At 37.1% G+C, this 26,342-nt stretch overlaps 1 protein-coding gene and 1 long non-coding RNA gene across 2 annotated transcripts in view; one reads left to right on the plus strand and one right to left on the minus strand.

Annotated features, from left to right (window-relative positions):
- The window catches only part of LOC149713532 (uncharacterized), a 207,136-nt gene that overhangs the window by 77,288 nt on the left and 103,506 nt on the right, over nt 1–26,342 (minus strand). The gene's annotated exons all lie outside the window — the stretch shown is intronic.
- LOC149713533 (uncharacterized) overlaps nt 1–26,342 on the plus strand; it is a 222,141-nt gene that overhangs the window by 60,951 nt on the left and 134,848 nt on the right. Inside the window, exon 2 of the long non-coding RNA XR_016371396.1 lies at nt 16,589–16,688. This is a non-coding gene — a long non-coding RNA (uncharacterized LOC149713533). The remainder of the gene's footprint in view (nt 1–16,588; nt 16,689–26,342) is intronic.

Here is a 26,342-nt window from a genome sequence, read left to right on the forward strand (position 1 = left end):
TTTTTAATCCGGAGATGCAAGATTTTTTTCGAATTTATAGACATATCTTCACCCAATGGTCAATTTCAAGACACCAGAATATTTTATTCAATACCATCTTAGCTATGTATATGAAATGTACTAAATTTGGTAAACATATAACCCGGAAATATATTTCGAAATCTACATAAATGTCTCTAGAAAAAGTCGAAAATTTATTTTGTCGCTTTATGTCAAATGGAATGATATGTATTGGACTCGCGAGTACAGTAGCCGTTGAAATAACTTGTCGGAATTATTTAACGTGTTCTAAAAATAAACCTATATACTTCAATACGAAAATAATGAAAATCCAAAACTTTCATATTTAGGCCTAGATATTTTTGGACTATCAAATATTATGGGAAAATATATACAGGGTTAAAACCTTTGCCGGTGACGAGTCTAGATGCGTCTTCTAAGGCCTTGCTGTTATATAGGGATAATTTACAGGCGCTAATACAGAAATTAATTTACTAAATTAGTATATTAAGTCACGATACCTTTAATTGAGAAAACCGAGTGAACCTAATTCATTTTGTCATAGCACTGCATGGTTACTAATTGTTTAACGAGGTCCTTGTGTTGCGAATGCGATGTTTGATGCAACAGATGGCAATATCAGTTTGAGATGTCGCAACTATTCATTTAATTACTTTATAACACCAACGGATTAGAGACTGATCACTGGCGAAGATTTCCACCCTGTATTTATATTCGATTTTCTTCACTACAAAGGTTCTTTGTTGTGGACGAATAGGGACTCAATATATTTTTGTTTGTTAGATTATTACAATAAGTCTAGTACGACTGACGTCATGGAACATCGCACACTTCATTTGCCATGCAGCGTATATAAAAGATTTAACTTATGCCGTCACAAATGAAATATACTTCCCAAAATAACGAACTCTTTGACTCTTGTACATAAACGTCTCTGAAATTCACTAGGCCTACTGTCGTATATGACCTTGGTGAAAGCCATTATAGAGTCTAGAGTCTGGACCATTACTTCTTAAAAGGCATTAATATAAATCTTCGCAAACACCGTTCATGGAATATCCGTAAATGCAAGAAAGAAATTTATGATTTAAAACTGTTTCCTTCCATTCAAAAAATGAGGTGTCGATGTTGGTATTTCTAAAAGGCTCGCGTCTGCCCTGCATGGAAAGGCTTGGCTTGAGAAATTGGCAAACCGTTTCGGTCACGCAAGACGATTTCGATTTCCCCTTAAAATCCCCACGCGACGAGGTGCATCCATGGATGGTTATGTTGCTATAGCGTGCCTCGGTCTTTGTCCTATCGATTTCATCTTTCATTTCCGCACATTTCAATAACACATTTTTCTGCCCGGCGTGTTCAATTTAAAATATATATACACATATTACTTTTATTAAATATTTCTTTACTGTAGCATGCAGTATCAAAATGTACTCCCATCTCCAAAGAATTGTAATGGAAAAATGTCGGTTTCCATTAGACCATTCATTATATGCAGTGTTGGAAAGAAGTTTATACTTTTTTTTTCACGACAAGTACTTGAGAAATCTATATCCATGATAGCCAGGCCTGATCCATCAAAGCCCACATACACTTTAAAGCCTTTACCTATAGGAAGCCGGAATTAGTTTTGTTGGCAAGTTGCTCTTAAGTAGGTGGGTACTTTCGAAGAAATATATTTCAAATCCTCGACGAGCTTGGAAAATATTGACCAGAAAAGTTACATACGTTTCTACCGATTTTACTGAAATTAAGTCTACTGGTTCACAATATACCTAGCTTAGATACACGCACTTCGTTGGCTTTTTCTTTAAACGTTCTCCCAAAATCTCTACAAGGAAAGATCGAAGAGAAAACTAAATTGCTCCTCAATTAATTCCTTTGATTGTTGTTCATTATCAAGAAAGTTTATAATTGTTCCAGTAGATACATAGTGAATCTTCAGGAATATTGTGGTTACTTTTATGATAATTGTGGAAAGACGCTGAGGAGAAATAGTGCTTTATTAATGCACTATAACTTTTAAATAAAACCTAGCTTCTTAAATAATATGAATTTTCTTCATCGATAAAAGTTCTGATACATATTATAAACAGAAAAATAACAATTTTACGTTGATAAAGAGGAAAATTCTGACCATGCAGTAATACTTCATGTTCAAAAATTTCTGTTAAATCACGTCTTCCAAGTATGAAACTCTGAGCCGGTAGAGATTATAACTTTAGGAAACGAGAGTAAGGAAAGAGACTAAAATTTATAAAAGAAAACCTATCTATTTCTCCTCTGAAAAAAAAATCCGTAAAGAAATACAGCCGAAAGATAAATCGGATTTTTAAGGTATATATTATCAATAGGAGAGTTAACCAAAGTGTAACACGGGGGTTTACGCGTTTTAAAGGCGATATAAAATCCATACTCAGTCGGCTTCGATCGTGGTACGACGTTCTATTGAAATTGAGCAATATACTTTTGATACCGGCAAGGATCATTTTCATCGCAGTCGAATGCTTCAGGAACGCGTAATGTTTCGCTGCACTAGAGTTGTTTGGAGCGTGCCTAACTCGACCGCCACGCGTAGCATGGATATGCCTTTCCTTTCTCGCTTACTCTATTGCTGGCTATTGCCGCTCTCTATTGCGCTATTGCCGCTCTTGGATAAAGTAAAATCGATGGGTGCCTGAGAGCAACGCAGTTTTCGAACACGATGCTTCAAATTCTCGCGAGCCTTCGTAGAAGAGATTCAATTAGGTTGTTTGCGCGTGTCCTGGGCTTTTCTGTATTGCTTGAAACCTTCTTTAATTTTTTAAACTCGTGTTAAACGATAACGTCGGTTTTTATACAAGCTCACACTAAATACAGGGTGTTTTTCTTCTTAATTGTATCTCGGGTTATCCTTTAAAATGAACTGTTTCTTTTTGAAACTTTTGATCCCTTGTGTATTGCCTTTCCTTTCCATTGATTGGTCTTTAGATGCCAAATACAAGACAGAACGGTCTGGCACCAAGGAAAGAGAGCGGAATACCTTAACACGAATTCTATCAAAGTACAATTTCTACTAAAAAATGTGTGAATTATGCATTGTAAATTTTTAACATTAACCAGTCATGTGTTTTCCAAATTAATTTGTTAAACACTCTAACTGCACACATTGAAGAAAATGCCTTAGTCAAGATGAAACTACATGAAAGGATCATGATAAATCTTTCATTAGGAATACATAGCTTTCTTCCACTTGGAATCTTTAAGAGACCATAGCCCCGCGTTTTCTAATATCTGACTGAAGGTATGGGGAAGGACTTAAAACTTAGCTCAACCACCCGCTCCTCCTTCCTCCCGTCGCATGGGATATTCACATATATATGACAACCGTCAACTCGTTCAGCACATTCAAAGGGAACTTGTTTACATTAGTTAGTTCCAATTTATTACGCATGACGTCAGGACTCAGGCATGCCATTGATATTATCGCTAAGCGAATCACCCTGTTTGTCCAAGTATATTTTGTTGCTTATTTTTGCTTCAGTTTTTAATATTATCGGATGGTTAAGTTTCGACGCCATTCTGAACCCAGGGGGATAGAAATAATTTGAAATTCAGAAAGACGAATTGAGTTATGATAGGGTATAGCTAGTTTCTAATAAAAATACGGCTACGCACTACCAATCTCTCCAGGGATTATTAGGTGCGGAATATTTTCGTAAATCAATTTTAAAAGTCGAGTTTTATTTTTGCTATCATTTGGTCTACAATATAAAGTATATATAACCCGCATTCTGTAGGTTATTAAGGTAAAGCTCAAAAATAGATTTATACCGTTTCATAGTATATCTTTTCAAAATAGATTAAGTCAAGTCAGCTGGAAATAAATTTTTGTGATAGTAAAAAACAATATTTAGTAAAAATAAATGCAGGTAGTTTAAGGTATAGTATAACCTAAACTATGACGGGATCATTAGAAGCTCTTGCTCGAAAAAAGTGGTGCGGACGGTAAAATGTTCTAGAACATTTTCGACTCAAAATGGTCCAAAGAACAACCCTTATGGCAGAATTATCAGAAACACCCAGTTTATCTAGGCAATTTAATTTTGAAAGTTAAAGTTGGTTTATTTTTATTTTCATTGAACGTTTCCGGTTGATTCCCTAGCAAACGAAGTCATATCCAATCAGACCTTGAGTCACGTGCCTTTGTTGGGCGAAATGGAGTGCTTTGGGATTCTATGAGGCCTTTGATTGGTAAGCCTAGGTCGATCAACGAAAAACACAGTCCGTTTATCCCACAACCTCATTGATTAAATACAATATCATATTTGATGGCTGCCCTTCCCTACAAACCTTTGACGTCACAAACGCCAAAAACCAAACTTCCGGTGGTACGAATCCTTGTTAAAATTCCTATATTCCATTTTATGAAATGCAGTTTTTGAAAACCAAAATCAAATCCAGGTGTTAGGTAAGATTTGAGGTGCTACCACTCCTTTAAGTTATACTTATTGATTTATTATTTCACGTATAAGAAACCAAAATTCGCTGACCCTTAAACGTCATCTTTTGTATCATCCAATTAGATACGCTTCTGGACCCCGATTGTATAACATAGCTTAGCCTCAAAGAAAAAGAAGAAAAAAAAAAGATTTAAGTGTAGCTATAGAGGAAGAAGCGAGTCTCGTTCATAGGTGGATATCTAATAACGAGACTGGAAAACCGCTAAAAGGTTTCCTTTGGTCCCCAAAAATTGTCGAAATTGCGATCGTTCCAAGCATATTCCCATAGTATTCCAGCCAAGGCCGACCCCTTTATTTCTATATAGATAGTATACACTTTTATCCAGCGCTGACCTTTTTAGATAGAAATCGGTCAGATGCTTTGGACGTTTTACGGCTAAGGTTGGTAATTGAATTGTGAGACACAAAGCTCACATCCAAGCTAACGTACGCCATATATATACGACTGTATATGTACCCTTAGTATATATCCTCGACTACCCCCTTTTACTGTTTTCATTTTGACCCGAAAGATAGAGAAACGAGAGGAGAAAGTAGAGAAAAAGTATTTTTCCTTTTAGTTTTTCTGACCATTAGTTGAATTAGTAGATGAGACGATTGCCCTTTTTGGAAATTCATGGTTAAATTAATACGTTAGTGAGACAAAATAAGAAAAAGATTTTATAAATCCTTTCAGACCACTTATAAATGCCACTACGCTGCATACAGGGTGTTTCTGATACGTCTGTCAAATTTGACAGTGCTAAAATGATTACACGTAGTCCGTAATTGGTGTAGAGGGACTGGGAGAGTCACAAGCCCCTCGAATTACCCGTATTACATAAAATCAAAGCCCAAGCTTGACAGTTCTTCAGATCATCGTCAAATCAAGGTAACCTAAAAAGGATCTATCTTAGCCCAAAGGTCCAAACGCGATAAATTTTTGTAAATCGCTTCTTGCTTGAAGGTTACAGAGTGACTTCATCAACAATAATCGGCCTTATTTCTAATCAGCGCCACTGGCGGAGGGTCTGGAAACTGCTCCTATAGAGACTGGGTAATTTAAGAAAGTTCGCAGAATCACCGCCAGGTTTCTCGAGCACCGCGCTGTCTGACGGTTATTCTGCGAACCTTCGTAATTTACCCAGTCTCTATGGGAGAAGTTTCCATACCCTCCGCCAGTGGCGCTGATTAGGAATTTGACCAATTGTGTAATCGCCCAAAGCGGTATATACAGTTAGCTTATGCTTAAACCAATGTTTAGGTTTCTAAAGCAATATTTTTTAACCTAGCTGTTAAACCCGAAACACCTAGCTTCCCAGATCTGGAACGTATGCTTTAGATAGCATCTCGTCTCTTCGAAATCTCGACAATCAAGATATTATAAGGGATAGGCTGTTTTTCTTTCATATCTTTAAGTACCTTAACCATCTTTACACACAATTTATATTCGATGGCATGCCTGGCTCTGGTCAGTATATTGTTTCTCGCGGAGCTATCGTGATTGCCGCGTTTAGTTCCATTGTGTAACGTTCCTGGGAAAATAACTTCTTCTACAGCTAGAGACCCAGTCTTATTGTTTAGGAAGTCCAATGATGGCTGCCGTTTCATCATATAGTTCCCGGCCTTTTGTCTTATATCACCCTCCCTCTCGTTTTCGGCTAAAATCTATTGTTTATAGCTCGGTGAAAGATTGAAGTCTCGTCTCTATTACGAAATCCATTGTAGTGTAATAATTTTCGGGGTGGAATAGAAGGAAAAAATAACGAAAAAACGTCTTGCAAAATGTGAATACATAATTGTCGGAATCTAAATTGAAATTGGTTGATTGCTTGGGAGAAATATATTATTTTTTAACGATATGTTTTATTATAATAGCTACTTAAATTGTGAATGAATTTTATGATTGTTTGTAGTAAATTTCTTGCGTTTCCTTTGTTTTGAACTATGCAGAAACCATTCCACAGAAACGTAATGTGATTATACTCTGTGAAGTAAATTCTCTATAATGATGGCCCAAATTTTAAAACCCTCTTATATTTACTGCAGAAATTTAATCTAATTAAATTAACATAGATTTGTAGGGATTTGTTAATAATTAATAAGTATTCAACGATACGTGTCTTTCGTTTTGAAGTTGTTGGTACATATACCTGTACTACAGCTATGGGTAGGCTCCGACATAGAACAACGGACGTACTGCGTTTAAAGTGAAGAGATAGGGCCTAAAAAGGCTACAATGTAAAGGGACCCACCTGTAAACAAGCCACAGGCTTAGTGTGGATATCCCTTCATAGACAAAAGCTTATATTATTATATTATTATTATTATTATTATTTGACATTCCAGGAACCAGTAATGGTATTGCTTTAACTGTAAACGAACTTTTATGATATTAAATTTTGTTCCGATTTATACAGGGCTTTCAAACAACAATGGGGGAACTATTAACATTTGTTTATCTACTATTATCAGCTCTTTTTTTTCTGATTGAAGAAAAACGGTTATGCATAAATTAATGTGTAATGTACCGAAACAACAATATTAATTAAATTATCATTAATGTTAACAAGCACGGAAATGTAACAACAAACCATTTCGTTTTAGGTGAACGCTTATTTATTATTTGGAAAATAACTAAATCGAAATGAATTTAACTAACAAAGCTGAAAAGTGAAAAATACCGTTAAATTTACAATTTCTCTATAACTATGGTTTTGTTTTCGTTAAATTTTTTTAACCCCGCTATAACAATCATGCTATAACATCCATTACGTTTTAAAGTTACAGAGCTATTAACCTCAAGGGCATCTAAAATTTCAAGATAAGAGGAATTTACCCAAAGACCTCTTAGTGTAAAAGAGTTGCGTACTTAACGGGGCATAGCGGCCGTTAACCCTAAACAATAAAATATAAAATATATAAGAAACAATATTTGACCTCTAACGTACCTTTTGATAAGAAAAAAGAGGCACTCAACCCTTTATCGCGATAGTACTTTGTTTGTCTATAACAAATCTGATAGATTCCGCTCAAATTCAAATAGCACATGAAACTTTTCCTTCGTTGTTTGAACAGATCTAGCGCCTGGAAGAAATAACTGAAGAAGTTTGCTCTAACATGTTTCTATTGATAATTGAAATACCGAAATTTAAGCTTTAAGTTAAATCGTAATCAGGCTAAAACCAGGGATAGATTTAATTTTAGAAGTAGGAATGGAGAACGGTTAGTATTTACTTCAGCCCGACTCATAGCCCAGTATAGAGCCCCTCCCTCCAACACGTAACGAATAGTTTAAATTATCTAATTGGCTCACTTAAACTACGTTTTGATGACCTTGCTGACGGGGGCGGCGAAAAGCCTCTGTCACTATGACCCGCCTCTTCTTTCATACCCCCCGTTCCGTGAAAGGGGGTCCGGCAATTTGACGCTCGTCCACATTACTCTGTTCTCCATTCCTACTTCTAAAATTTAATCTATCCCTGCTAAAACTAGAACATAATTTTGACTAAATCATTGATTGATATCTTGTAAACAAAAGCGGACTATTTTAAGTCAATTACAACAAGCGTTTTAGGCAACTGAAACAATTTAACGTTAGAATTGACTATGCATTCACCGCGACACCCTATTCGTAACCAGTTTCTCAAGTTTTCGGAATTAAAATAGGCACAAAAGTAGGTGGACATCCGAAGTTAATTTTTCCAAAGTTGGCGGCGGTTAGGCTTAGCACTGGTTCTTGGAATCTTTATTTTTCTATAAGCTCCTTGGTTATATATTGTTTTATTTTTCTTTTCTTATGGCTGCAGCGTGGCATGGGTGTGTTTCTATAAGAGAAAAATCTATCCAAGATTCGTCTCGCTGAAAAGACGTCCCGAGAAATAAAGAAAGATGTAATAACCGCGCGCGTGGTTTTAAGAGAAAGATTTTTTTCTTCTCTTTCTCTCTCCTTTTTCTTAGGAAGCTTTTTCTCGCTTCGAAAGATTTGCTTCGGTCGATGGGCGCAACGCCGAACGTGGGCCTATAGGCTAGCGAACGAACTCTCGGGTTTAGTAACCGTGAAGATTTTTTTTAGGGTTTAGAGGTTATAAAAGTAAGTATTGGACTGGTGAAACTCTCCCAAAGTTTCTAGAGTTGAATTGAAATACACGTCCGTTAACGATTATACATAAATTTTTATTAATTATAAGAAAATTAATCTCCTTTGCGTATTCCAACCTTAGACTATTAATATTTGACGTGTTTAAAATCTATTTAGTCACACCAAAGCATTATATCTCTACTTTTAAAGCTAAATAGGTTATTAATTAAGATACTTCTGAGAATTAAAAGTTCTTGAAGATGCAGTTATTGAATTGCTAATATGATACTATCTGTAATGATAAAGCTGTAGCTTTAATAGATCAGTTTCGAGAACGAAGAGAACACGTGAGATGAGACAACTCTGGTGACTGTAAAATATTTGTTTAGCTTACAAGAAAAATTTGAAGGAGTGTCATTAATATAAATGGCACCCAATATAATTAATCAGTTTCGATACTTACTTGTCTTACCTCTTTCTTCCTAAAGACTTTAGAGAAATTGGTGGACAGGTATTTGCGGGATGGTGTTCTTTCCCACACACCCCTGTCCACTTTTCAGTTTGCCTATCGGAAAGGCAAATCTACAGAGACGGCGCTCCATGGCATCTTGAACTGCCTTGACAGGGCCATCGAGTTCAAGGAGATGTCTTTGGCCATCTTCCTTGATATTGAGGGGGCCTTTGATAGGGTCTCTAGTGAAGTTATCCTTCGCGCTGCGGAGCGGTTTGGTATTGACGACACTTTGTGTCGTTGGATAAAATCCATGCTCACGTACCGTAGGGTGACGGCGTCTCTTCTCGGGGAATCCTTGGAGATCTCCACCGACCGTGGCTGTCCTCAGGGAGGGGTTCTTTCCCCTCTTCTTTGGTGCCTGGTGGTGGATGAGCTGCTGGGCCGACTCGGGGAGGGGGGGTGTCACTGCTTTGGCTATGCGGATGACATCGCAGTGATTGTTACAGGGAGGTTCCCTGCAACTATCGCTGCACTGATGAAATCTGTCTTACATGATGTTGAGGAATGGTGTAGGGAAGTTAACCTCACCGTCAATCCCAATAAGACTGTCCTTATACCGTTTACCCGGAAAAGGACTAATGACCTCTTCAATGATATTTCCTTCTTTGGACAGGTTTTAAAGAAGTCCTCCGAGGTCAAGTACCTTGGCGTGACCCTTGATGCCAAGCTTACTTGGAAATCCCATCTTGATCTGAGCATCAAGAAAGCCAAAATTCTATTTTGGCGTTTAAGGAGTTCAGTCAGCAAGTCCTGGGGTTTAAGCCCTAGCGCTGTAAACTGGATTTATACTAGGATCATCAGGCCAGTGGTCTCCTATGGAGCCCTTGTCTGGTGGCCCAGGGTTCGCCTTAAGACAGCCCAAGATGAACTACGCAAGCTTCAAAGGCTGGCGTGCATCGGTATCACGGGGTCCATGAGGACAGCCCCCACAGCCTCTCTGGAAATCCTTCTCAATATGCTTCCCCTTCACCTCTTTATTGAGGAAGAAGCTATTATGGGAGCCTGTAGGCTCAACAACCTCGGCTGGTGGAAGCCCAAGCACTGGGACTTCAGTCACACCAAGCTTTTCAGTGAGTACAGCAGTACTGAGCCATCACTTGTGATGGTCTCAGATAAGTCTGTTATATCACACCACTTCGACAAGCCCTTCAGCGTGCACTTTCCCAGTCGCGCTGTTTGGGAGACCACCCCAGTCCTTGGAACTGGGGGGGAGTCCGTCTGGTTCACGGACGGCTCTAAAACGGACTCTGGAGTTGGTGCCGGGGTCTACTGCTTGACCAAGAAGTTTGGTTTTTACGAGAGCCTTGGCAACTTTGCCAGCGTTTTTCAGGCGGAAATCATGGCCATTTGTTTATGTGTGGATTTCTGCAACAAGAAAAACTACCGCGGACGGACGATTCAGATTTATTCGGATAGTCAGGCCGCTCTCAAGGCGCTAAATCAGTGCCTTGTCGATTCTAGACTGGTGCTCAGCTGCCTGGATCTGCTGAGTTCTTTGGCTGCCCGCAACAAGGTTCAATTGCTGTGGGTGCCAGGGCACTGCGGATACCTGGGCAATGAGAGGGCTGATATGTATGCCAAAAGGGGGGCTGAGGCGAAGTTCTTCGGACCTGAGCCTGCGGTTCCCATCCCCCATGGCATCATTCGCCATAGGATTCACTGCCGGATGTCTGCACTTCAACTGCAACTCTGGCTAGACATGGATGGGCAGAGACAAGCCAAGGAGTTTGTCCCGGGTCCTTCTATTACTAGGGCAAAGGAACTGCTTGCCCTTACCAAAAGCAAAATTAGGCTGGTCACCAGTCTCCTCACTGGACACTGCCGGCTGAATAGACACCTGCACCTACTGGGCATCGTTGATGACCCACTCTGTAGGTTCTGCCGGGAGGAAGAGGAAACCTCCTCCCATATCCTATGTTGCTGCGACTATCTCGCGGCCATGAGGTTTGAGCATTTCGATATGCATACTATGGAACCTCACCAGTTCTCTACTGTCTCGGTCAATCGGATTCTCCGATTCATCGAGGCGACAGGACTCTTCGCAGTCTAACCAGTTCGGGGCGCACAATATACCCTTGGTATCGGTGCTCGACGCGGCGACGCGTCACCCCCTTCAACAATAACAATACTCGAGTTTCAAGTGGAATGAAAATATAATTAATCAGATGTAGCATATGAAGTTTAATTGTAACAGTTTTGATATGAATCAGTGCTAGATTTCATGACAGTCCATTTAAAACATATTTAGAATGTTGATCTTAGTTGACCTCATCTTTTAGACAGAGTATTCCAGATACATTAGGCCTAAAACCAATCGAAATTTCAAGAGTAAACTATAATTGTGTCAATGACCATATTGTTTCGTAAAGGAGCTCTTCTCCGTTAAGTAGTAGTTCTTCCGTACAAAATGACCAACGTAACGTAATGGCAAAGTATGAAACTGAGGTGTTTTTTTTTTAAAAAAATGTCTAACCTACTCCCACTCCCATTTTTAGTAGAATTTCGTACGTCCTAACTATTTATATAAAAGCATGAAGAAAATCTCCTCAATACGCTCATGAATACTGAAATACTGATTGAATATGATACAAATATAAAGCGTCTTAATTAGAATGAATAATTACCTATACTTTACATATAAAGTATACCTTTCTACAAACTCTCAAGGTAGTCTTGACGTTTCCCAACTCCATTTTGGTTTTAATTATTTGATTAATTGAAGTTTTCGAAGTATCAATTATTTTTAATTAATTTCTAGGGAATGTAGGCCTATATTTGATATGAAATAAAACTAACAGGCCATGAATTGAATACTTCTAAAATATTATATATTTTCTGTGTAGAGATAACCAATTATTCCGCGTGGAGATAACCACAATTTAAAGACAATCGTAACATCGTATACAGATTCATTGTTAAAATGTGCCGATTCTCGATATAACGAAAAGCGGAAAGCGAAAAAATAAATTCACCAAAAATCATTAGTGTTGAAAATTGCAATTTAAAAAAATAAAAAAACTCTTCCCCGACCAAATCGTTAAGATTCCACTCGGTACTTTTTTCCGCTGCTGTAGATCATTCTCTTTTTTTTAAATTTGAAGGGTTGGTTTACAAGCTAGGAAAGTTAAAGCCGAAAACATTTTAGCCAGAAATAAAAAAACCAAATCAGTCCAAAAGTTGAAACTCGACGAAAAATTGAATAAGTTAAAAAATCAATCCAAAAATAGAAAGAAAAAAAAAGTAGTCAAGAACTTTCGTGTCAATTTCGAAGGTTCAGACACTAATTTAAAATGCAAATGAGATTTCTACATTAGTAACCAAACATATTTTCAAGATTTCAAGCATTATTACCTCTCCGAGTGACGTATGTCACGGAGAGGTTCTAATTTCGACGTGTCTGTCTGTCTGTCTGTCTGTCTGTCTGTCCGTCTGTCTGTCCGTCTGTCCGTTGTTACACCCACGTGACCGCGTTCGCAGTTTGCAAATCGGAGCAAACGTGTATTCAATTTCCAGACCGCATTTACAGTCCCGGAAATTGTATTCCACTTACAGGTTATTACTCCATTGCCTATCTAACAACTCTGTTCATTTGTCCACCCCATGGACACCAGTCTGAACTTACTAGCTTCTAAACACCACCATCTTCTAGTCTTTCGCCCATTCCACATGAACACCAGTTTCTACTTACTGGCTTCTAAACACCACCACCTTCTCGTCTTTGTCCATTCCACATGGACACCAGTCTGTACACCTGGCTTCTAACACCACCATCTTCTGGTCTTTGTTTTTGTCCATCCCACATGGACACCAGTCTGTACACCTGGCTTCTAACACCACCATCTTCTGGTCTTTGTTTTTGTCCGTCCCACATGGACACCAGTCTGTACACCTGGCTTCTAACACCACCATCATCCTTAAGGTTAAGACATACGCGGCGATCGGCTAGGGTTACGAGAAACGTCTAGCCTTCCAATGGAGGGGTCTTCCTCCAAGGTTCACGCAATTGCGATGTTCTTATCTACAGCTGCGGTTCGAATCCTTTATATACTACCTATTTTAGTAAGGCGAAGCAACCGGCGTATGCCTCATTTCAAACGCCAATATTAGTCAAGTCTCTCAAGAATGTTTAATTGTTCTTTTTTAAAGCGATGTAACGTTCAATAAGGCGAATAACTAACGAAGAAAATATTAAATATTAATTATATTTATTTTAATATTTAAGATAATCTTGTTTCTCAATTCAAAATTAATACGGAAAGAGTTAAAAAGCAGTCTATGTTATTGTCTGTGTGTGTCCGTCCGTTATTACACTAGTGCCGCAGTGCGCTGCGTTAGAAGTTCGTTTTGCTTTGATGTGTAAAGAAATCCTACAGAACCATAATATTCCCTTTATCCTTAATATAAAGTGAATATGATGAAATATTTTTCGTAATTATGATGCATTTAGTGCTTTTGTAGCTTTAAAGCTCTGTTTCACTTTGATATTCCAAAGAGGTTTTTTAATATTATTATTTGAAATGGCTGTTTATATATTACTTAAGCTATACTACATCTGTATATAGAATAATCCTTGGTTTAGTAATTTCATGAATAAAGCTAAGATCTAGACTCCGGCGGTCATATCTAGTATTACTTGCAATAAGCTTAGTGAAATATAGAGTAAATAATTGAGGCCTGAGGTGAAGTAAGCTTTGGGTTTTGATTTTCGTGTCTGAAATGAAGAGACATCAACGGTTCAGAGTGAGCCGAAAGTTAAATACACTCTTAATTAATCAGGTTAAGATTTTATAATAGAAGAAAAGATGATGGTGGCAATTAGATTAGTAGGGCTAAGCTACAGAGTTTTATTCTCTTTATGATGCGCATTGACTATCAGTGCGTCTAGCTACAATTTAGCTTTGGTATTATTTAACGTTAACACTCATGTTGGCAAACTAAGAATATTGTTGAGGTGAGACGAGACGATGGTGTTTACACTGCTAACCAGTTGTGAATGTAGCTATCAGAATATAGGGTAAACAGCTGAAGCGTAGACTTCATTTCCTGTTTTTTTTTTACCATTAACTGATTTCTGTGTCCAAGATTTATCCTTATTGGAAGTAAAATGTCGTCTGCTTTACTGTATATTCGCTATGCTTGGAATACTGCTTCAATATTTCGTAAATTTTTACTTCAAAAAAGAGAAATAATTCCATATCTATGTAAAAAACTTTGTAGTAGTAGACCTCTTGACTCGGAGAGGTAATATTTTGGTTTTCCCAACTTGTTTTAACTGTAAATTGAATAAACTTCAGACATCCCATAACAAACAAGTTGGGAAAACCAAAATATTACCTCTCCGTGTCAAGAGGTCTACTACTACAAACGTATTTACCTAGATATGGAATTATTTCACTTTTTTGAAGTAAAAATTTACGAAATATTGAAGCAGTATTCCAAACATAGCGAATGTACAGTAAAGCAGACGACATTTTACATCCAATAAGGATAAATCTTGGACACATGGAAATCAGTCAATGGGGAAAAGAACAGGAAATGAAGTCTACGCTTCAGCTGTTTACGCTATATTCTGAAAGCTACATTCACAACTGGTTTGCAGTGTAAACACTATCGTCTCGCCTCACCTCAACAATATTCTTAGTTTGCCAACATGAATGTTAACGTTAAATAACACCAAAGCTAAATTGTAGCTAGACGCACTAATAGTCAATGCGCACCATAAAGAGAGTAATAAGTCTGTAGTTACTAGCCGTTTACCATTAGCCCTTTCACTAACCTTATTATTATTATTATTTAAGAGTGTATTTAACTTTCGGCTCACTCTGAACCGTTGATGTCTGTTCATTTCAGACACGAAAATCAAAGCCAAAAGTTTACTTCACCACAGGCCTCAATTAATTACTCTTTGTTTCACTAAGCCTATTGCGGATAATACTTGTTATACGCGCCTGAGTCTAGGTCTTAGTTTTCTTCATGAAATTACTAAACCAAGGATTATTCTATATACAGATGTAGTATAGCTTACGCAATATATAAACAGCCATTTCAAATAACAATATTAAAATAAATCTTTGGAATATCAAAATGAAACAGAGCTTTAAAGCTACAAAAGTACTAAATGCATCATAATTACGAAAAATACTTCCACATATTCACTTTATATTATGGAAAAAGGGAATATTAAGGTTCTGTATGATTTCTTAACACATCAACACAAGGCTTAACTGCTAACGCGACGCACTAGTGTAACAATGGACGGACATACACAGACAAAAACATAGACTGCTTTTTTAAATCTTTCCGTATTAATTTTGAGTTGAGAAACAAGATTATCTTTAATATTTAAATAAATATAATTATTTTTAATTATTTTAATCTTCAATTATTAACATTAATAATAGTTAAATCGTTTAAAATAAAGTTATACCTATTATCTTCTCAAACTTTTCTAATATTGACGTTTAAAGTGAAGGGTACCCCTCTTGCCCGCTTTCTTCAAATTTTGGGGTATATATACGATTCGTTTCCATTATAATTGTAAGGAACAAGCGCAATTGCGAAAACCTTTGGTGGCCGATCCCACCTTAGGGAGGTTAGACGTTTCTCGTAACCCTAGCTGATCGCCGCGTATATCCTAAAACCAAACGATGATAATGGAGTAGAAGCCAATGATACAGATTGGTGTCTATGTGGAATAGACGGAAGACCAGTGGATGGTGGTGTTAGAAGCCAATGATACAGATTGGTGTCTATAAGGAATAGACGGAAGACCAGTGGATGGTGGTGTTAGAAGCCAGTGTAAGTGCGGACTGGTGTCAATGTGGGACTGGTGTCAATGTGGGATTGACAAAGAATAGAAGATGGTGGTGGTGGAAGCCAGAAAAGTACCAGACTGGTGTTCATATAGGATGGACGAAGACCAAACATGGTGGTGTGAGAACTCAAGTATAGAGTAGCCAACGGAGAGAAATACAATTTTCCAAATTTCTGTGAACTGTCAATGCGGTCCGGAAATTGGGAACACGTTTGCTCCGATACGCAAACTGCGAACGCGGTCACGTGGGTGTAACAACGGACAGACAGACAGACACACACACACACAGACAGACAGACAGACAGACAGACACGGCCGTTACAGAACCTCTCCTGGACTACGTCACACGGAGAGGTAAAAATTCAAGATCTATTGTTTTTTTTTGTTGTGAATAGTGGTGAACCCCTCGATTGATTTGCTTGTTAACCTATGACCTTTCAATCGTATGTCTTGGAAAAGTGATTCATTTTTTTGTACGCGCTTACTGGATTTAATTTGGGTTGAAATTCAATCGGGTTAAGTCGCTAATTAACGTTTAGTCGTGCGTGTTCCCAATTTAATTTAATTTAATTAAATTAAATAAATAATAACCAACGTATGTTAATTTGACGGTAAATTTTATGATTTTAATTAGAATAACATAATTTTTAAATGTACTTTTATTACTGAATTCATTGTAGATGTCTAGACACACGTATTGTATTGAAATGTGGAACCGTCAAGCGTGGAATCATTATTGATCATGAATATACTTCAGATTACAAAGCGTTTCAAATTTAGGTAAGTGAAAAATTTATGAATATTAGATGTTCCGCTGTTTAGAATGGTGATTTTAAATTACTGGTTTGCTTACACGGCAATTTATCACTTGTAATCTAATTAAATACTGCTCAGTTCATTACCCCCTTTTAATTACTACTAAACAATGTGCAAGTAGTATTTCAATGCAATTTACCATCAATTAGTTTCCTATTACTCTTATAAATACATAAATACTAAAATTAAACTACGAAATAATTTAAATTAATATGAAAATTTAAGTAACCAATTTTTATAAATAATTACGATATTACTGAATTGGTTTAATGAGATAGATATGTAAAGAAACTTCAACGTAATTGACCGCTTTTTTTATATGGTAATTTATCAATTGTAATTTAATGTAAAGAGTGTTAAAAACTCGTTTAATTATTACTGAACATAGTGCAAGTAATTATTTCAACATAATAGACCATCAATAGCTCCTCAAATAGTCTTGATGAATCGTAATTAAATACCAAAGTTAAATCGCCCAATAATTTAAGCTTAATATAGAAATGGAAAATTGAAATAGTTAATTTTATGAAACACAATTGCGATATTATTGAATACGTTTTATGGTAAGAGTTCAGAAATTGCAATGTTACTGACCAATTTTCAAAGACTAACACCACACCCGTACAAACTCACATTGAACCTATGAGCTCAGTTTACGCTAAATTTATTTCACAAACAAATTTGTTTTATCGATTCAACAGTTCAATATACTCGAAAGAAATGTTAACTCTTCAAAAAAGAAAAAAACACGAGTGCAAAAATATATTCCCTTTCAAATTTCGAAAATAGGAAGACTGTAAAAAAAAAAAGTAAACTAATTTTCTGGGTCACACGCGAGAACGAGACTGGGGACTAAAGTAGTAAAGTGCTAAAAAAGGATGAACTATTGTGTCGAAAAAAGATAATGGCGACTCCTCTTCAATTTCATTACACCGGAAGTGTTATTTGAGCAAAAGTGCGGGAACAGCGCGATGTTGGCCCTTACAAACGATCCGCTTCCGGCGGCCCCAACTCTTGCGCTTATCTCATTAACGAACCATAGCGGCACGCGCTCCCTCAGGTTCGACTTAGCTTCACCGCCAGCGTTGTAAAAAAACTGTCTTTCCCGCGGATAAAAAAGGTGCTGGCAGCTCTAACCTGTCCTTTTAACGTTTTTAGGGTTAGCATATACTTGTATCATGGTCCTTTTGTCTTTAGGGTCATAGCGCACTCTAAACCCACGCCGCTAAACATCTGTTGAAAAAAATTGGCCACAAACTGTAGAGGGGTAATAACTTAAACGGGGGTTAGTTAGTAACTTCATTCTGTAGTTTTATCAGAGAGAATTAAGAAAGGGAGTGGAAACAAAGAGGTTAGAAAGAGGGGGAGTAGAAGGCTTGGCTGGAGTGTTCTCGCTTTGAAAGTTTACCTCTAAGCTTCCGGTGCGCGCGCGCATCTTTCTCTGCCCTCTTATTGGTTGAAATACGGTGAACCGGATATTAGGAGGAAAATATAACAAATAAATAAAAAAGAAAAGCGAAAACACCCAAAATGCCTTGCCAAAGCCGCTAGCTTCTACTCCCCCTCTTTCTACCCTCTTTGGTGGAAACTTGGGAGAAAGATGTAACTCTAAAACAAGGGGTCGGTCATTCATGAAATCCCGTACGCTGCCCGTGAAATCCAATTTATGAAATCCGAAATCAATGCTGATTTCTAAATCAAATAAAAAATCCGAAATCAGCAACGAAATCACAAAATCAGTAAAGAAATCATAAAATCAGTAAAAAAAATAACAAAATCAACAAAGAAATCACGAAATCAACATAAAAATCACGAAATCAGAAGCGAAATCACAAAATCAGAAGCAAAATCAGTAAAGAAATCGTGAAATCCATTACAAAATTCACGAAATCCAAAATCAAAGGAAATCACAAAATCCAACGAAATCACGGGAAAAAATCTCAAAATCCGAGGAAATCACGCGAAAAATCTCAAAATCCAACGAAATCAAGGGAAATATCGCAAAATCCGTCGAAATCACGGAAAAAATAGCAAAATCCAACGGAATCACGGGAAAAATCTCAAAATTCGATGAAATCCATTGGATTTTATCGAATTCTGAAATCAAACAAAATCCGACGAAATCCGATGAAATCCGACGAAATCAAACTAAATCCGAAGAAATCAAATTTGATTTCGAAATCCCGTACACTTTTTCCTAAACGTCCGACCCCTCGCTCTAAAACCACGTGATCAGAAGTAACAGGCCAGTTACGTCTGCTCTCTCTACTCCCTTGAAAGCGTTGGATTTGTCATGTGACCGGAAATTAACCTGAAAAAGTATTTGAAATGCGCCCGCTCGTTTGAGCTGCCTATTCTTTTGTATTGTCAAAGGCCAGAGCTTCCGCAGCTTTTCTTAATTCTCTGGCCACGCAACAGGGCGTAATTTTATTATTGCATCATTTTATGGAAAGAAACTACTAGTGACTTTTAATATCTTTGAAATAATTAAGAAAACTTTATTATACAATTTTTTAATACTTTCGTAAAACGGAAAGGCGCTGTTTACCTACGTTGTTAGCTGATATAAAATTTACCCACTCTAGTCCCACCTCTTGTGACGAACGTGTTCCTCGTAAAGAGTATGGTGATACTAGGACCATCTACATAAAAGGACCATGCGCTTGTTGCTAGTATTGATTGCGTGAGCATAAGGAGTATGCGGCGCTGTCGGTACCTGACGAAAACAATCTCACTTGCATTCTTCGAAAGCGGTCTGGTTTGCCAAATTGATATTAGTAGCTCATTATTAGTAATAATATCCAAATATAATCTATCGGTTTTTCATTGTATTTTAAAAGTGATCTGACTATGATGAAGATAAAGTTTTCAATTTACCCGAGGTTTTAATATTACATTTTTAATATTACATTCCTCAAGTGCCATCAAGAATACATACAGCTAACTAGAATCAGAGTGTACCATTTTTTCTCAACGTATCTAGACGGAATTTGTGGTAAGAGCTGGACCATCATCATGTATGACGAATTTTAGCTCACGAATAATCGATCTCGATGCACATTTTAATATTAGACGGCGTAAGCAAGCTTCGATGAAGTATACTTTTTGTTTAATCTATGAACTTTTGATAATACGTCAGTTAGTTATTGTCCCGAACACGTTGCAGTGTTCATTATTTTAGTAGGTAAATAACGTCACTTTATATGGCGACGTGCTACTCTTAAAATTTTTGAACATAAATATTATTATTATTTTATTTCTCTTTAATAAGATAACTGAAAAATAGGACTATCTTTAAGAGCAAAAGTGTGTCTTACATTTACGAGTTTAATCTTATAAGAACTTCTTACAATACTTATTCAGTATAGAAAGATCAATAATTCTTTCGCACTTCTAATTTATTTCCTCAGAATCCTCTTATTCAAAATTCGCATTAAGCGAAATTTCTTATTATAGTACTCCTTTTGAAAAGTCTGCAAATTCATCAGAAAAAAATTCGCGGAAGTCTTACATTAGCGCAAATCCTCTCTCTCCCTTCTACATCCAGATATGAAAATTCTTGATTTTTTTCATTCGATCAGTCCAAATTTCCGGAATAAAAAAAATAATCTAAATAAATTCGTCCCTGACCCAATGGAAACCATCCCCCTTCTTTCGGTAGTACCTACGTAAGACTGCGAAGTAGATATGACGGTATATTTTCGCCGTTAAGGAAACTAGAAGAAGAAAATCGCGTTATCTTAGATGACTTTTCCTTTAGTTTCCCGTTCATGGCTAAAAAAAAAGTAAAAAAGTAAAATAGAGTGGAAAACTCATCATTCTTACGAAGTAGAGAGAGAATTTTTGCGTTCTTGGTTTTTCGAAAAGGTGCTGGTCATCATTACTATCCTAAGCTTATAAAGATATACACTGTAAGTGTACTGGGGTTACACTAAAAATCTGGTTCGAGTGCAACGCGAGAATCGACCACTCTTATGGTTTTACTATCCACAAGCTCCCTTGTTTAGTCGGTAGTAAGCTTTTGACATCTCATCAGTGAGCACGTATCAGGAGGAGACCAAATTTTCCGTCAGCCATGATTCTAAATCGGTACCGAGCTGTGACTAGGTATCAGAGTTTCGCACATACGCAATCGGCGCAACAGAGAGGGAAAAAATAAAAAAGTCAGTGGTTTGTTTACGGCCAGTGTTCTAGAAGGATCGCACGTGTAGTCTGACTCCTTGGTTGTGCGCCGAAGTAGGTGCGCGTGAGGGAGAGATCGGGCTGTGCCGTTATAGTTACCTTCCCCTCCTATCTTTGACTCTCCTTCTTATACGCGCTCACTGATCTCATGACCACGAGAATCTATGACGTCTTAGCTCGGTAACCAGTGTCAAACTTAAGATACAAATAAACTTATGATACTATACACGAATGAGAGCTTGCAAGAGAGTGTTTAGTTGCCATTTTCATTAAATCTTGCCCTATTCTGTATTTTGCAATAAACATTTTACGATATTCGCCAGAACTAAAATGAAGTTAAGGTTGCGTTTTTAAACATCTTCAGATTTTGACTCTTGCCTTAACCTTTGATAAGTACCAACAAAGGAAGAATATTCGTTTATTACTAAGATGAAAATTAACTATTAAAATAGGCGATTGTTAATTAAATTTCCCTAGAAACCTCTGTAAACCCAATTAAAAAAATTTCCCTGTACAACACAAATGTGTTGGGAGATGTATTGAGACGTCGCCTGTGATGGGTTCTACCTTGCAACCTTGTCCCTATACTCCTGGGCTTTATTTTATCTTGAAAACAACTATATATTGCAGTGAATGTTCGACCCCTCGGCGAACTGGTAATATATACGAAAACGTAGAGTGCCGATTCGAAGGAATTGGTCGATGAAAAAAGTCAGAACGTAAATTTAAAACTTCTCTCTTCTTTATCTTGGGGAATAAAAAATAGTACCTCTACTCCTTGAGAACAGAAGTCGGGAAGATTCTTTTTCTGTTTTTAAACTTTTATATTTTTTTAAGAATCCAGCTATACTTGCTTTCGAACTCTTAAAACTGATAACCTATCAACTCTCTCTTGGAGTATAGGGTTCGCTAGTTTTTCGGGTCAAAAGGTGTATACAAATTCGAGCTTTTTTCCGCATTTCAAGTTCCAGCGCTACCGTATCGATATAAGTATATAAAGTTTCGAGGCTATGAATTCAAGTTGAGGTTCCTTAATATCGTGGGCGTTTTAGGAGGTGATGTAGATAAGGTATATATCGGGATTTCGATTTGTGTAAAGAACTTGGGAAATATTTTGGAAGTTGATATTCTCGATTTTGGTATCGATTTTTCCAATTTTACTCTACAACATAAATTGTTAAGTCAATTAATGAAATCTGTAGTCTGGTAATGAGTTGTTAATGCATGCCACGCCTTTATTTAAATGTTTATTGCATTTAGCTATAGAGGAAACTGAATTCCAAGTATGGAAATTAGCTGGTAAACCTTATTATAATTATCTAAAATCGCGTTGGCTGTAATCTGTAGCATAAGTCTATTACTTTAATTCATATGGAATTAATAAAGTTATCGACTTATGTCTATACAAAATATCGAACATTTTTTCATGCAAACTATACATTTTGACTGATATCTGATTAATTTTAAAATGCATTTAAGTTTTTAAATTCAAAAACTCGAAACAGTCATGTAATTGCTGTACCTTTAATGGTTCTTTAGGAGTTACTCTTAATCTCACAGTTGTTAGCCCCTCTAGTGGTTAATCTCAGAGTGGTATTTATTTTTGAAAGTGGAGAAATATATGTTAATATTTATTTGGACGAAATTACGATCGAGATTTCGCTAATACAAGCTTCCTAACTTGAAATTGAAATCAAGTATTCAAATTAACTTAACCACTCGGTGCCAGAGCGTTAAGGAAAATAAGTTCAACTTTAAGAGACTGACCGAAACATGTGTAGAAACCTAGCCATTTTGAATTTTAATATCGTTAAGAATAAATTTCAAACAAGAATTTCTGTGATTTTAGCTCAATTTGAAATAAACCTCCACGACAACATTTTGGGGTTGGTTCCTTCAAGAGAGATAACATGTTGAACGATAATTTGCTCTTGATGGAAAGACAGATGGAGTCACAACCTTTATGCCTATAACGTTGCAGCGTGTACCCCTATTTTCGACACCAAAGTCCTCCCAGCATCCTCAGCGTTTCGGTATAGTTATAAGGGGCGAAAACGTCGAGGATGCCCCTGTGTCTTCATAAACGAAGCTAGTTACCATACAAATACAATGGCGATACGCGGCAGCACTTAACAATCGCATACCAAAGGCTAGGGGCGTGCGCAACTGGAAAACTTCATTGCCACGGATCGCCCACCATCATTGCCGCTCCATCTCACGTCTTTCCTCCCTGATCTTCTACATCTCACTCGCTGGTAAAGAACCCAAAAACCTATATTAGCTTCATTCAAACGAAAATGGAATATGGTTATAATAGAAATAATTGCCCAAGTGTATGTTTTGCTGAGATGACGCCAAATAAATGATTCATTATCCGAGATTCCAAATGAATGTTATTTTCTTACAAGACCCCAGTATGGAAACTCATCCTCATTTTCCAGGAATTCTCTCCTTGTATAATTTGTTCTCGTCCATTGTTCGTACTTCTTTATATAATTAACTCTTTCGAACGAAGCTAGTGTTTCTTTTTTAGTAATTGACGAGCTCGGCGGGAAACGTAAAGCCGTCCTAGCGGACAAATAAAAGAACGCTCGCGGACAATCGTTGGTCAGTGTGAAGGCGGTTATTTACTAGTTGGGGAATGAGGACGGAAAGAACCAAATAGCTATTAGTCTATCAGTTCGGGGGCTTTGGAACGGGTCAAATCAGTATTGGTCCCTTGAGCTACTGTGTTCCTGTCCCCCGCCCCCCCCACGACAAACGAGGGACCCGATACTTCTTACTTAGAAAAGTATTCGTGGAAAAACGAGAATTGCTACCGTTTTGTTTGAGTATAAAATATGGGTACTCGAGTAGTAACAAAAATGAACGCTAGCTGATGCGTTCCAAATTAATACAATTCACCGGAAATTGGGTTTAATATGGGGTGAACAAGTGGCCTTATGCCTTTTATAGAGTGTCTTATTAATTCGTGCGTCTAACATCCACCGACATGAACATGCGTTCCCCTTGTCATGTTGTAAGGGTGCCCTTTTAATATTCTCAAAATCCAACGACTAAGCAAAATTATACATGCATGAAGCAGTTTTATTTAATTAGGGCTTCAGAAACTCGTAAATAATTATATCGTAGCAAGACCTGCTAACATCTGTTTAACGGCGACTTCAAGATATCTCAAAGGTCTTTTTTTCTGTGAATCTTAATTTTGCTCGTATTGCATTTGTTCAAGAGTAAATGGATGAGATGCGCTAGAGGAAGAGATGGCCAAAGAAATGAAGATAATAGCAAAGATTATAATTCCCTCAACGCACCTTTTCCTGGAGTATCTGCCCCCTTACCCATGACTTCTGAATTAGCAGCGTGGCCGGTCCACAGTGCACCAATGTAGAAATTCAGTCTTGGCCGTTGCCTTTTATCCTGGGGCTAACGTGGTGGATTAGAACTTTCCATTTTAGGCTTAATGTAGAAAAGACCTAATTTCTTATATCCTGCATGACGTTCCTATTACTGTGACCCGCTGATTAACCGAGTGGGTGTCTATGTATCCTAAGGGATTTAGAATTCAAAGTTAGCCAGAGTAGAGTGAGAGCAAGTACGTCCCAAATTAATGTTACTGCTATTGCCCAACCATGATATTATCGCGATTGCTTTTCGTTTCGTGGGAAACCAATCTTATATAATGTAATGGTCCAAGTCTTAGAAGTAATGAAAATAATTTAAAGATCAGTCCAAGAAAATGAGGGTAGCCAAGACATAGCCGATATAAATTTCTTTGCAAATCATCAAATTTGGTCATTAATTAACAAAGGTAGTGTTGTGCAGAGCAGGGTACGAACCCTCCAAAAAACCCAGTCCAAAACACCCACGGACTATATTTTGTTTTACCCTTCATAAAAACCCATTTAATGGAACCCATCGCTGAAATCTTCAATAGGGACTTGGCAATCCGGGTTTAACTCCGCCCCCAGCGCCATTATGGTATGTTTTTTACAGAATGAAAGCTATACAAGCCCCTCCTCTTGGTATGTTTTTAGCACTAGTGGCAGGTAGCGTGACGTTGCATGGCGTAGTACTACCAAGTCCTTATTTTGACTCATTTAAATTGTAAAATAATATCTATTTAAAGATAGTTTAGGATATTTATCGTTTCGACTTCAAAATTATTATTTAATAATATTTAATGTTTTGTGAAACATTTTAATTTTTTAAAATTACTGGTCTCTTTTATCAATTAGAAAAATGAGAGATTCACGATATGGTAAAGCATTTTTATTTCTTCGTGTCACTGAACATTTTCAGTTGACTGCAACTGTTACAGATTGAATTGAAGATCGTGTTAATCTACTTTTGTAGCCCTACTTAAACCATTCAATTTCTTTTTATATATATGAAGGTGTTTGGGTGTTTGAACGTGTACATGGCTTTCTGGCAATTTCTACCTATAGCGAAAGGGGCAAATCTATTATTCATTTAGAAAGAAAGTTAACCCGGCGTATAAAAAGCGAACGAATAAATTGATAAAGATAGCGACATGGAATGAAAAGAACAGCCTACCGAGAAACAAAGGTGATGAATTGTGTAACAAGCGAAGGAAAAGGAGAGAAAAAAAAACACAAAATAGGATATTTTTTTTAACTATTTTTTTGGGGTAGCCCTAATAGAAACGGAAAGCCTGGTGTATGTACTGTATTCTTGGGTTCGTGCCCTGAGATTTCCACGATCGAACCGCTTCAATTTGTTGTAAGTAACCAAATACTAAAATTTCAAGTATTTAGTTTACGAAAAAGCCTTCGTTACGAGCATACACCTAACATGTCCATTTCAACAAAACATAATGTTGCAAAACTCCCAAATGAAATAATGTGCAAAAACTTGTACAAAACTATACTGTTTTAGTGTCATCCACCTATATTACAGTAGGAAAATCACTCTAATACAAATTCGTCAGTGGTTGTTACAAGCATTTTGAATAATTATTCATTAGTTAAGTTAACATAAACTGTTCATATTGTAATTTTTTATTTAATTGACCAATCATAACTGACCCAATTAATTAAACCCTGATTTAACATTTAAAAGTGATATATTGGGTATAATAATAAGCTATAAAGGTTATGACAACACCAAAGTGGTGTCACCCACGAGGTTATCAGGAACGTTATGGGGCTATGCTAGACAACACCATAGTGGTGTCACTGACATAGTTATCAGGAACTATATGGGGCTATGATAGACAACACCATAGTGGTGTCACTGATAAGGTTATCAGGAACTTAATGGGGCTATGCTAGAGAACACCATAATGTTGTCACCCACGAGGTTATCAGGGACTTTATGGTGCTATACTAGTCTGGAGGTGTCAGGAGTTAACGTTATTACTCCGTGTGCAGCCAGTTCGTATTTTGGATTCGCTTGGTGGGGATCTGAAAGTTTGGT

This window comes from Phalangium opilio, unplaced genomic scaffold, assembly GCF_054372755.1.
Source record: "Phalangium opilio isolate 3A_F unplaced genomic scaffold, DU_Popi_V2 ptg000009l_1, whole genome shotgun sequence".
Taxonomy (NCBI): domain Eukaryota; kingdom Metazoa; phylum Arthropoda; class Arachnida; order Opiliones; family Phalangiidae; genus Phalangium; species Phalangium opilio.